At 42.9% G+C, this 12,983-nt stretch overlaps 1 protein-coding gene across 1 annotated transcript in view; it reads left to right on the forward strand.

The window, feature by feature from the left end:
- The first annotated feature begins 6,837 nt into the window (after positions 1-6,837).
- Positions 6,838-12,983, forward strand: part of LOC124789337 (UDP-glucosyltransferase 2-like) — a 72,211-nt gene continuing 66,065 nt past the window's right edge. Inside the window, exon 1 of the mRNA XM_047256656.1 lies at positions 6,838-6,905. The gene's annotated coding sequence lies outside the window, so the exon portion shown is untranslated. The remainder of the gene's footprint in view (positions 6,906-12,983) is intronic.

The raw sequence follows: 12,983 nt of genomic DNA on the forward strand, positions 1-12,983 counted from the left end.
ATCGCGTGTGAGAGCTTATCTGTATGGTGTTACGAAAGCCGTTGACTCGCTAATAGCTAACGCACTTCAGATGGCTGACCAAGGCACTGGACAACGAACTATTCGCATAGTAGAATTTTAAAAATGTGCTCAGTCGCTTAGGGGAAGCTTCTTGAATGAGCACACACGTCGACTCGCCAGTGAAATGCATCCTTAGAGGAACACAGTATGGAAGGTATGTGTGGGAGGTCCGTGTACCAAGCACTGAGGCTGAATGATTTTAAACCACGAGTTCTGACAATGGTGTGAACTGTAATGAATAAACACAGGCTGCAGATCATCACCTTGGACACTCCCTGTGAGCTCAAGTTGTTAAAATCTTCACGTCATGAAGAACAAAATATTCGTTTTTGACTATTAGTTCCACGTCTCAAATTCCTCAGTTTTAGATCCTCTACCATCTATATAATTCAGAAACAAAAGATTTGGCACAAGTCGTACATAGGATTTATCACAACCCTTGTTACGCACTTTTCGAGCCTGTAGTAGGGACTAGTAGTTAAGGTTTTTCATAGAAATATGAATCCATTTTTATCTTGCACGGAAAGCAAAACCTGCTCAATTTGACTGCCATCTTGCACACCGACAAAACGCGGATGAGGTGATGTAACGCGATTTGGGAAACACGAATGATATACGGGATTCCGTCTCCGATAATTCTATCGTTGACGTGTCGTTAACCATAATCTTTCTGTTTTTTGTCTGAAAGATACTCTACACTCATACTAAACTAATTACATGTTTGTGCTCTGTGGTCATATATGAGTCCTTAAAGTGGGACTCTATCATATACGAAAACTATCTATGAAATAATCCGAGAGCGATGTTGTTTCTCTGGTAATATGGAATCGTATTGTTTCGGAATATGTGCTTCAGTGTTAAACTTTGTCTGCATAACCTATAAATGTATAATAAAAATTTTGAAACGTCCTGAATATATCTGACCTATTTCGAAAGAAGATCGCCCCACTGATAATATACCATATCTTTTTAGTCAAAATTCTGACACAACTGCTTTTTTATTGACAAATAATCAGCATTTTTGACTGAAATAAGTTCTGGAAACTACTTGTCTCAAACACAAAGCAATAGGAATCAAGCAGCTCAATGGGGAATGCATGAAAGAACATCAAATGTGCACATCATATCACTCACGTTTTCTCTGTCTTGCATAATTTTGTGTCTTAGCCACCAGACGTTTATTTGATACATACAAAAAATTGTGCAGAGGACAATAAAAAGATTTACAAAGTTGTTGATGCACTGCACTAATCGGGTAGCAGTAGAACCACTGATAAGAATGTTGCCAGGAAACATTCCAGTGTTAATTTTACTCTGAAGTGTTTCGATATTCAAAATATGTGGAAAGCAAAATATAATCATCGTCTACAACATACATATTTCATTTAATGTTTTATATAGTTAAGCCTCGTCCCCCATTTTGCCTACTCCCCCCCTCCCCGGCCCCCATTCTCTGTTTCTGTGGAATCTAGTAGCGATATTTCAGAATTACCTTTCCTCTCCATGCTTTAAGCGTAAATAATACTATTGTATGCAAAACAGAATCTTTGTCTGACACAAATGTAAATTCCTGAAAACGTTGGGATAAATGGCCTTGTTTTTAACTTTACTGTGATACACACATGAGTTGGGACTTTGATCCGTTGAGTATATAAATTATACAAATGAAGGCAGCGAGTGAGCATCTGAAGAGTCTGTTCGTACCTTTGCCACGTGTGCCGGGCGTGTTGTTTCCTACGGCAGAAGTCTAGTGACGATGTTGTGACTGGTCATTGCTTATGAGATAACAGCCACGATGTGAGGGAAGCATAATACTGTGGACGTATCTTGATCAGATGCAGTGGTACAATTGAAAGAGAAGTTTTTTTTTTATTGCTATGAAATGAACTACGTTTGCTGCTACTTAAGTGATCGATAGTCTGCAGACAACAAGCCTTTCATAGTGGTAGAAGTTGGGCGTGAAATCATGAGAGCCTATCTCCTGCCTGTATATAGTCCGTGAAACTGCCAATGAGTCCCAAGTGACTTCCGTGAGATCCACACTACTCTTGTTTCTCAGATAGCGTTTATGATGCAGAATATTTCCCAGAACTTGAATAATAAATTTGTGCTACTTGTCTTTAAGATTTCAGACGTGTTTTCCGTGTAATGGAACTAAATTGTGCCGTCAGGGAATCCAGTTCCCTTAAAAAGGGGAAAAAATCCAGATTACTTTTTAGACCCTGGGTTCAAATTGTATGCTCAATATTTCGTTATTTTACTCTAAGACCCTGATACTGATGATTAATCGCATATAAACTGCGTAGAATATTTCTGGGGAACAGCTTTCCGGTAACGGCGAAATTACGCTTTGTTGGAAAGAAATTTCGTCATAAATATCCACATAATTTTTGATCACTAGTTTCATTGGCCTCTCTGCTATTTACCAATACTCTCGACAGTTTCATCTACATTTAGACATCAGCATCTATAAGACCGTCATGAAGTCCGTGTAATGTGTAAAAATGAAGGCAGGAAGATAGGATTTTTACGTCCCGTCGACAAAGAGATCACATAGAGACAGAGCACACGCTCGGATGATGGAAGGGTGGGGAGGGAAGTCACCCGGGCCCTTTTAAAAGAACCATCCCGTCATTTGTCTGTCGTTTAGGGAATTCCCGGGAAGCCTGAATGTGGGTGGCCGCCAGAGATTTGAACAGTCGTCCTCCAGAATGAGGGTCCATTGTGCTAATCCTGCGCTCACTCGCTGGTCTCAAGTCTGACTCCAGTGGTAATTATAGTAAAATGGGGGTATGTTTGTGTGTGTGTGTTTTCTACGTTTCCTCCAAGCTACTAGACCGATTTCAACGAAACTTGGTACACATATTCCTTACTGTCAAACAACAATACTCTTGGGGTATGAACCACCTACCTATTATAGTTCAGGACATATGACGATATAAACAATGGGATTCATGAAAAACTCCCGCATCATGCTTGACGTTTAAATTTATTACTGCTTCGCGACTAACTCTACTCGCTATATATTTCGCAGACAGTATCCACACATGCCGCTGGATGTACCTATACAAAATTATGCATGAAATTTAAATACATTTATTCTTTTCTACTAACAAGGGTAGGTCGTGAGACGCGTCTGAGCGATTTGGCAAACTGAGTAAGTAGAATAAGGTACATGACTTTTTGAGGTTCCTAAAATATTTCGTCTGAGTGGGCCGCAGGAAAAGAGGAAACCCTCTCGAAAGTTATTTTGATTATTTACGTTATGATCGATGTTTGAATAACCATTTGCGCAGTTACTGGCTTGGAGCAGTCGGCAAGCTTACTGAGCGCCAATTTAGAGGCTCGAATTCGATTCCTGCTGCTAGCCTTTGTTTTTTTATTCATCGTATTTTATTCCTCGCAATGATAAACTATCAACTATAAAACTTAAATACTGTTTAACAGTTCAATTTGTATAGATAAAATTAATATATACAGCACACAATTAGTTACGAATACTTTAATTTGAATAGTGAATATAGTTAAACAGTTAATTTTCATAATTGGTTGAAGTTTTGAATGAAACCAATATTCTCGAAAATTCTAACAAGGAATTATCTGCTTTTTGCTTATTACAGCCAATTACATTACATTCTCTTAGATGATAATCGTCAAACAAACAATTAGAACTTGAATATTGTTCACATCATGCACATTTTATGGCAGCATTTTTTGAACGAGAACATTTTCCCGAAATATGGTGCAGTGAAAAGCATACTTCATTCACGTTTTTAAATGAGGCTCTTTCCTCAGTCAGTTTCGATCCATACCAAGCATACCGAATCATTGGGGTGAGAACAGGAGCACTCAGTTGACGTAGCGCTGTAATGTATTTTAATTGAACTCTTCCCATGACGGTAATTCTCGCTGTCATTGTAGCTAATCAGGGGGCACTTTGTAATCTTTTAATTAGATTTTTGACGTGACCACATTTGGGTGGAATGATCTTCACCGTGCACGTTACTTAGCCTTCCCCATTCCTGAATGTCTCATCATACACTGTCAAATCTGCTTGACTGTCCTACGAACCCACCAACGGAAGAAATTTATTGTTAGCAACGTATGGTTTTAATGTTGTTTCCAAATATTTTGCACAAAGCTCTTTTGTTACTTTTCCTCACTTGCAGCAAGTAACGACGACATTATTTCATTCTTCTTCTAATTTTTGCACAATACCAGCAACTCGAGGACAAAATTTGCTTTCAGACTTTTGCATCCATAAAAATCCAAGGGATATGAGCTTCCCTGAAGCGGTCAAACCGTATTGTGCTGCGTAAGACGGTGTGGGTTTTTTACCGAAACGGTCTTCTCACCTTTGTAACTGAGTATCCTGTTGTACGTTGATTCATACTGGCATCCAGTTGGGTCAGTGTTAATTACAATAATCAGAGCTGCAGTTTGGAACTGTATGTCTCGTTTCTACACAAAACTTCTCTGCTGCTTCCATCGTTTCTTCCAAACTTGCAAGATTATTTTTGCTGACGAATTTGGTGGTTTTTCACTGTCTTACTGAAAGTTTGTGTTTGAAGGTTTTTACCCAGGTATCACCAACAATAAAATTTTCAGATAAATGTGGGAATGCGACCGCCATTGCCCATTGTTGTAATGTTCATAATAGTCTCATGCGTCCTGAAATTTTTCCCATGTTTCGGAGTAGATGAATGATTTTTGTCATTTATAATGTCACTTTGTTCTGTTTCTTCTCTCCAAATCTGGAGATACCTTTTCTTTAGTATTGGGAATCGTGATTTAAATGAAGGGAACTTCCACTCTGGATGAGCATCAGCCAAATCGATCACTTTCTTCTCATCACCCAGCGCACCACAACAGGAGAAGAATAATCGTCGCGATCGTAATCATCAAGGTTCGCGTCTGTACTTGAAAAAGGAACCTGTTATAAATAAAAAGGCGGCCGCTGTGGCCGACCGGTTGTAGGCACTTCAGTCCGGAACCGCGCGACCGCTACGGTCGCAGGTTCGAATCCTGCCTCGGGCATTGATGTGTGTGATGTCCTTAGGTTAGTATTTCTAAGTCTAGGGGACTGATGACCTCAGATGTAAAGTCCCATAGTGCTTAGAGCCATTTGAACCATTTTTGAACAAATAAAATGGGACTGCACACCGCAAAAGTGGATATTGCCACGGACAGAAACAGAGAATGGGAAAATACACATACCTCTTCATAAGGATTTCGTTATCAGATTCGGTATATAATATCAAATCTTTATCATTTTCTATTAAATTATTAGTTATGATTTCAATAACTTGCTCTGCAATTGCTTCACCTGTTGCTACAGGACCGACAGACGCGGAAGATTAGTCGGTTATCACGCCTTTTTCTTTATAAATTGAATAATCGTAACGAAAAGCAATGATTTTTTTTAAAATCTTCACTAAAAGTTTTAATTACGATGTATTCACCAGTCAGTTCTCCGATACAAAATTCTTGCTCGGTTTTCACTTCGATATAAAATAAGTTTTTATGAAAAATCACGCAGACACTTAGTGAAATACTGCTCACAACTGTAGAGACCATTACAGTAACTCGGTAAACTGTTGAAATCACAAACCGTCGAAATGAATTACTTAAAAACAATTTCTGTTTAACAAATAATGTTTGAGAGCGTTTGCTCTTCTCCTACGGTCCACTCAGGCGAAATACTTTAGGTACTTCAAAGGGTCATACACCTATTTCTACTCACATAATTTGACCAAAATCGGTGAGAGCCGTCCTGCGTCCTTCTATTGTAAGACACTCCCACAGTCAGCTCAACTTAAGGAAATCCCTGACACCTGGTAGAGCTTTTGACAGCTTTCAACTGCGAAGCTAAATGGATGTATGCGAAAACAATAGCCGTCTATGAAGAGCATTGCCACAGAAACATTTACAAAATCGCTTTGTAGGAACGCGAAGCAGCTGACCCAGCCTACAGTAGCTGTCCACGATCATCTCACACCGAGTCTACTGCAGAAGTACATACAAGGTTTTGTTTCTAGTAGAAAATCGGCAAAATAAATACCCGGACAGTGTCAGATTCGACAGCTAGTTATTGGTAAATGTGTAGATAAATGAGTCTCACATTCCATTAGACACTGAGGAAAGTTGTGGAATTTAAATGGAGACGTACTGTAAAGTCTGATGATCAAGACTTTAATCAGAGAAATGATGTAAAGACTAGTGTACAGGAACTCCACAACGCCACCAGCTCTGCTTGTCTTGCCAGGCAAAAATCAAGCGATGGAAATTTTTTTACACCACCAGGTTTCGGACCATTTAACACATTGTCTGCGGAGAAGAGTTAACACAGCTACAAGAGTTATGGATGTGCTTCAAAAAATTTGATTTACTGCGCAGATATGCGTTGTGCTATACCCCCTTGCTCTTGTTTTCGCTCATTGCTTCATCCACCATTTGCTTAGTACAGGTTAGAAATTTGCCCAGAGGCAGTGACGCCCCTCTTGCGTACTATTTCTCAATTCAGGCGTCAGAAGCGCGAGATCCACTTTTGCGAATCAGCTCTTGACCTCATGTATCTCCTTTTCAGTTGCAGTCCTCCTAATCGCTTTAGCACAGGCAGGTGGGTCAAATATAGCGTATTAAGTCAACCACGTCAAGGCAGATATTGCTGGGAAGAGCGGCATCGTACACTTGCGTAATGCGGCACCCGCCAAGGCCACTCCACCTCTGAGAGTGGCTTCAGCGCGCAGTGATAAAGATCGGTCAGTGCCGCTCCGAACCGCGAAGCAGACACTGCTCGAGAGTTGGACGGCAGCATCAGCAGTACCAGCGACAGCGCCACACACGTGCGTACTTTGTGTAGATACTTCAGTGGATTCCCGTTGTTGTTGTTGTGTTCTCTGGGACTGGTTCGATGCAGCTCTCCAGGCCAGCCCATAGGCACTAGCCCTCCTCCGCAAAGTTACTACAATCTACATTCACTTGAACCTGTTTACTGAAACCAAGCGTCTACAATTTTTATCCGTACGCTGCCGAAAATTGCTTTATTACCTGTGTTTTGATTTCTCATGCTGTGTCCTATCTATCTATCCCCTCTCTTATTCATATTGTAGTACAATCTTCTCTCCAAATGAATTCAGTATCTCTTCATCAGAGTCCGTTCTATACTATAACTCCGCCATTTTTTCCGCTTCCGAATGTACACTACTGCCCATTAAAATTGCTACACCAAGAAGAAATGCGGATGATAAACGGGTATTCATTGGGCAAATATTTTATACTAGAACTGACATGTGATTACATTTTCACGCAATTTGGGTGCATAGATCCTGAGAAATCACTACCCAGAACAACCACCTCTGGCCGTAATAACGGCCTTGATACGCCTGGGCATTGAGTCAAACAGAGCTTGGATGGCGTGTACAGGTACAGCTGCCCATGCAGCTTCAACACGATACCACAGTTCATCCAGGGTAGTGACTGGCGTATTCTGACGACCCGATTGCTCGGCCACCATTGACCAGACGTTTTCAATTGGTGAGAGATCTGGAGAATGTGCTGGCCAGGGCAGCAGTCGAACATTTTCTGTATCCAGAAGAGCCCGTACAGGACCTGCAACATGCGGTCGTGCATTTTCCTGCTGAGATGTAGGGTTTCTCAGGGATCGAATGAAGGGTAGAGCCACGGGTCGTAACACATCTGAAATCTAACGTCCGCTGATCAAAGTGCCGTCAATGCGAACAAGAGGTGACCGAAACGTGTTACCAATGGCACCCCATACCATCACGCCGGGTGACACGCCAGAATGGCGTTGACGAATACACGCTTCCAATGTGCGTTCACCGCGATGTCGCCAAACACGGATGCGACGATCGTGATGCTGTGAACAGAAACTGGATTCATCCGAAAAAATGACGTTTTGCCATTCGTGCACCCAGGTTCGTCGTTGAGTACACCATCGCAGGCCCTCCTGTCTGTGATGCAGCGTCAAGGGTAAGCGCAGCCATGGTCTCCGAGCTGATAGTCCATGCTGCTGCAAACGTCGTCGAACTGTTCCTGCAGATGGTTGTTGTCTTGCAGACATGCTTGTCTGTTGTGTCAGGGATCGAGACGTGGCTGCTCGATCCATTACAGCCATGCGGATAAGATGCCTGTCATCTCGACTGCTAGTGATACGAGGCCGTTGGGATCCAGCACCGCGTTCCATATTACCCTCCTGAACCCACCGATTCCATATTCTGTTAACAGGCATTGGATCTCGACCAACGCGAGCAGCAATGTGGCGATACGATAAACCTCAATCGCGATAGGCTACAATCCGACCTTTACCAGTGTCGGAAACGTGATGGTACGCATTTCTGCTCCTTACACGAGGCATCACAACAACGTTTCACCAGGCAACGCCGGTCAACTGCTGTTTGTGTATGAGAAATCGGTTGGAAACTTTCCTCATGTCAACACGTTGTAGGTGTCGCCACCGGCGCCAGCCTTGTGTAAATGCTCTGAAAAGCTAATCATTTGCATATCACAGCACCTTCTTCGTGACGGTTAAATTTCGTGTCTGTAGCACGTCATCTGCGTGGTGTAGCAATTTTAATGGCCAGTAGTGTACTTGTACGAGGGGGGTTCAGGAAGTAATGCAGCTCTTTTTCCTGAAAGCATGTTGGTTTTATTCGGGATTCCAATACAACATATTATACCTCACTTTTGGCTACAAAAGTCTATTTTTCAACGTAATCTCGGTTCGATACAACGGCCTTACGCCACATTAATGAGAGGGCCTGAATGCCCCAATGGTACCATTGTACTGGTTAACATCTGAGCCTCCTTACTGGTGGAGCAATAACCTCCCCATCATCCAATACTGCTATCAGTGGAGTGCTTCCTTCATTGGGCCAAACAGATGGACGTCGGAAGGTGCGAAATCCGAATTGCAGGGTGGATGAGGAAGAACAGTGCATTGAACTTTTGTGAGCTCGTCTCGGGTCCGCAGACTTGTGCGACGCCTTGTGTTGTCATGGAGAAGGAGGAGGTGTTTGCAGTTTTGTGGCGACGAACACGTTGAAAGCGTTTCTTCCATTTTCTGATGGTAGTCCAATATACTTCTGAGTTAATCGTTGCGCCATGATGGAGGACATCAAACGTAACAACCACTTCATATTCCCAGAAGCATGTCGCCGTGACTTTACCCGCCGAAGGTACGCCTTTGAACTTTTTCTTCGAACGAGAAGTGGTGTTGCACCACTCCATGGATTGCCGTTTTGTTTCCGGTTCAAAGTGATGGAGCCATGTCTTATAGCTTGTGACGATGTCAGACAAAAAATTGTCACAATGAGCCTCTTAACGGGCAAGAAACTGCGATCAGATGGTCCTTAGTTGCTTTTTATGGACTTATGTTAAGCGGCGAGCAAGGCAGCGGGCACACACCTGTCAGTACCCCAACTGGTGGACGAGTGTGTCAGCACTGTCGACAGAGGCGTCCAGTTGTGCAGCAGGGTGTTCAATTGTGATTCGTCTCTCACATGGAATGAGAGTGTCCGAACGTTCCAGCACCGCAGGACTCACAGCCGTATGCGGGAAGTCGAACAGGTTTGCGCGACCATATTGCGATGATGACAGACGTCTCGCCCAACGACTCACCGTGCTTTTGTTCAGTGCCAGGTCTCCGTAGACATTCTGCATGCGCCCTTGAATATATGAGATGCTCTGGTCTTTCGCCAAAAGAAACTCAGTGACAGCTCTCTGCTTGGAACGCACCTCCGTTACAGACGCCATTTTGAAGGCTACGTATAATGCTTCCATCTATCGGAACTTCATGAAATTATAGGGGCTGAAGCGGGACTACTCCACGGTGTCCCACAACAAATTCCGCATTTCTTCAACTGAAACTGGCAGAGAGAAAAAAGGTGCTACATTACTTACCGAACGCCCATCGTACATCCAACATTCTGAAGCAAAGCTTTCCCTAACTAGCCTGTCGTGAAAAACAAATTTTATGCCATAGTTTCAGAGTAACAAATAAGCTTTTCTTTCTGGAAACTGATTCTGCGTGCAGTTGCACAGAAGCTCCTGAAGAAACTATTCCTCTAGGGAGGTATCTAAGTCCTCTATGGCCGGCCGATGTGGCCGAGTGGTTCTAGGCGCTTCAGCCTGGAGCCGCGCGACCGCTACAGTCGCAGGTTCAAATCCTGCCTCGGGCATGGATATGTGTGATGTCCTTAAGTAGGTTTAAGTAGTTCTAAGTTCTAGGGGACTGATGACCTCAGATGTTAAGTCCCATAGCGCTCAGTGCCATTGAAGCATTTTCAAGGCCTCTATGATTCGTGCCCCGGTGTGTAGCGGCTTGCTTTTCAGTATCTAACTTCTCCACATTATTCTGAGTTCTCGAAATAAAATGAGGAACCGTTGTGTAATAGTAATCATTTCAGTACTCTCAGTTAATTAGCTTCAATTGCAAAATTCATTTCAGTCAAGTATATCGTTCTCGGAGTAGCAATTTTCAAAACAGTTATTTCATTTCTTGAAAAACCGTAAGAAATTGTTTCTCTAATGTGAAGAGGAGGGACAAATACCTTTCATACAATAGCCGAAAAGCTGTCCGAATCAGATTAATTGTGTGAGCGCAGGATAGATGTTGCGTCTTTAGTTTGTAAGACAGCACACCGTAAAGTGACGGATGTGGTTGTGTCCATGGGCAATGTCAGACCCAGAATTTTCGAATCTAACATCAATGAGAAGAAAAAAGCAGTTGTGTGTAGACATAATCGGAATACAACCTACATCGTTTAGCTAAATCTGCGGCCCTGTCTTCATTCGTCTTACGCTAGAGATAGCGGCATTTTATTCACTATCAAACTAATCAACGTAAAGTAGATGCACAAGATGAAAGGACGAAATATGAAGGGTGCTAGACACTTTATGAAATACAATCTATCTGTAGAAGTAAAGGGTTTCTGAAAAATCTATTGCAGCATGCCAAACAAGTCAACATCAGCAACATCTACATAAATGCAAGGAAACGTCCAACTATGATTACGGAGCTTAACCTCCTCCTTGACCTAGCGATTACAGAAGACTGTGGGCTATAAATATCAAATAATACTACTCAAACGTCACCTAAATACACTCTAAGAAAGACACACCGCGAAAGAGTTACGCAAACTGATTGCAAATTTATATTCATACAGGTATGGACGGAAAATGCAAAATTGCAAACAATGGCTGCCGATGGATGACTGTGTGACGCTGCAAACCAGTTCCGCCGCTCAGCTGGCAAGGACATGTCGACACCAGGGCATAAAGTCTTTGAGAATTTCATTCCGTGTACTCATTTGGACAGTAATTACGCCACGCAGACAGGGTCGTGAACAACATACATAGGTGTCAGCATTTGAGAGGAGATGTATAGTTGGTCTCAAAGAAGGCAGTTGGAATGATCGGCGAATCGATCAACATTTCAATAGGAGAGATGCCACTATATGTCGATGTTCGCAGGAATGGGTGAACCATGGCCGAACATAGCGTCAAGAAGAACGCAGTCGACCTAAAGAGACAAGAGAACGTGAAGACAGAAGAACGGTCAAACAAGGGCCGCTTGGCCTTATAGATCTTGGCCTCATCATACGAGAAACGCTTAGCGGTCGTGGTCTTTTGTACCTTTCTTTCTTCAGTCTCTACTCAAGACAGGGTGACCCCAAGAGCAGTTTACACACTTCGCAGGAGATAAGCAACCAAGTGCCTCACGGGCGGCCCTACAACTTTTGCCACAAGTGGTTTCTCTTTTACATCTTGCAGGAGTATACCCAAAGCACTGGCATTTTAAACAGCACACTGGTTTGGGGAAATAAGGCCATTCTCAAAGGCGAAGGAAACATAGCTTGATATGCTTGGGAAATTTTGTGCTGTTGAAAGTAAGTATAAAGGAGTCCGATTTCACTAGATCGCCATCCAGCGTTTTCACTGTGTTTTGCAAGTCAACAATACCATCTTGGGTCCTCCCATTCTTCGGTCCATTTCTAGGAATGTCAATGAGATACCTGCAAGTCACAACGCCTTTGTGTAGGTCAAGGTGTTGTGCGATTCTGTCTCTAAGGCATACTCTCCAACGAATCCAGCTTTTTGGAGGTTAGCTGCTTGTTGGGAATTACAAGTTTCCATCAACAGGTTCTCATTGCACAAGTGCTTAACTCACTTTAAAGAGACACAGGTTCCCTCTAAACCCTTTTGGATAAAGAATGACGAAATCTTCTCAAAACTACCCTCTTTCCACTTGACTAGTAAAAACACATTATGATCAGCAGCAAATATTCTGTTATTGTAAAAACCACAACTCTGAATATGTCCAGAATCAGGAAGACTGGCTACACAAGCCTTCTTGTTTGACTGGGTGTTGGTGTCTACCACTGGCCCACTCTCTCCACTGGGAGGAGGAAGAGAAAATTTCAAAGGATGCATCCCAGTCCCGTGAGCAGCTACGTAAATAAAAGTCCACCTAGACAAAGCTCCGTGTGTGTAGGTAGGCCTTATGCAACTGAGGTGCGGCAAGTTCAACAGGAGTTTCCTACTGTTCAATCTCAACAGCCATGCATCTTTTCAGCGCACAGTAGATATTCAGATTGAGGTGCTCTTATGGAGATTTTACTATCCTTGCGATCCCAGCAATCAAACTGAGACCCCCATTCACTGTGACGTACAACACTCCACAGCTGTGCCACATGGTGGTCGCTGAAGAATGACCAAAGCTTATGGTGACAGAGGACAGGCGGCCCTTACCAGTCCTCAGCTCAGGAACCTGGGGATAGCCAGGCCCACACCTAGCAAACGAATGCTGAGCCTCTGAGAACACGACAGAACATGAAAATCGAGCGATCGTCAGAGAGGTACTAATGGCCCCGGATCATCATTATTAACAATTCGACGTGCAA

The sequence above is a fragment of the Schistocerca piceifrons genome, chromosome 3, assembly GCF_021461385.2.
Source record: "Schistocerca piceifrons isolate TAMUIC-IGC-003096 chromosome 3, iqSchPice1.1, whole genome shotgun sequence".
NCBI lineage: Eukaryota > Metazoa > Arthropoda > Insecta > Orthoptera > Acrididae > Schistocerca > Schistocerca piceifrons.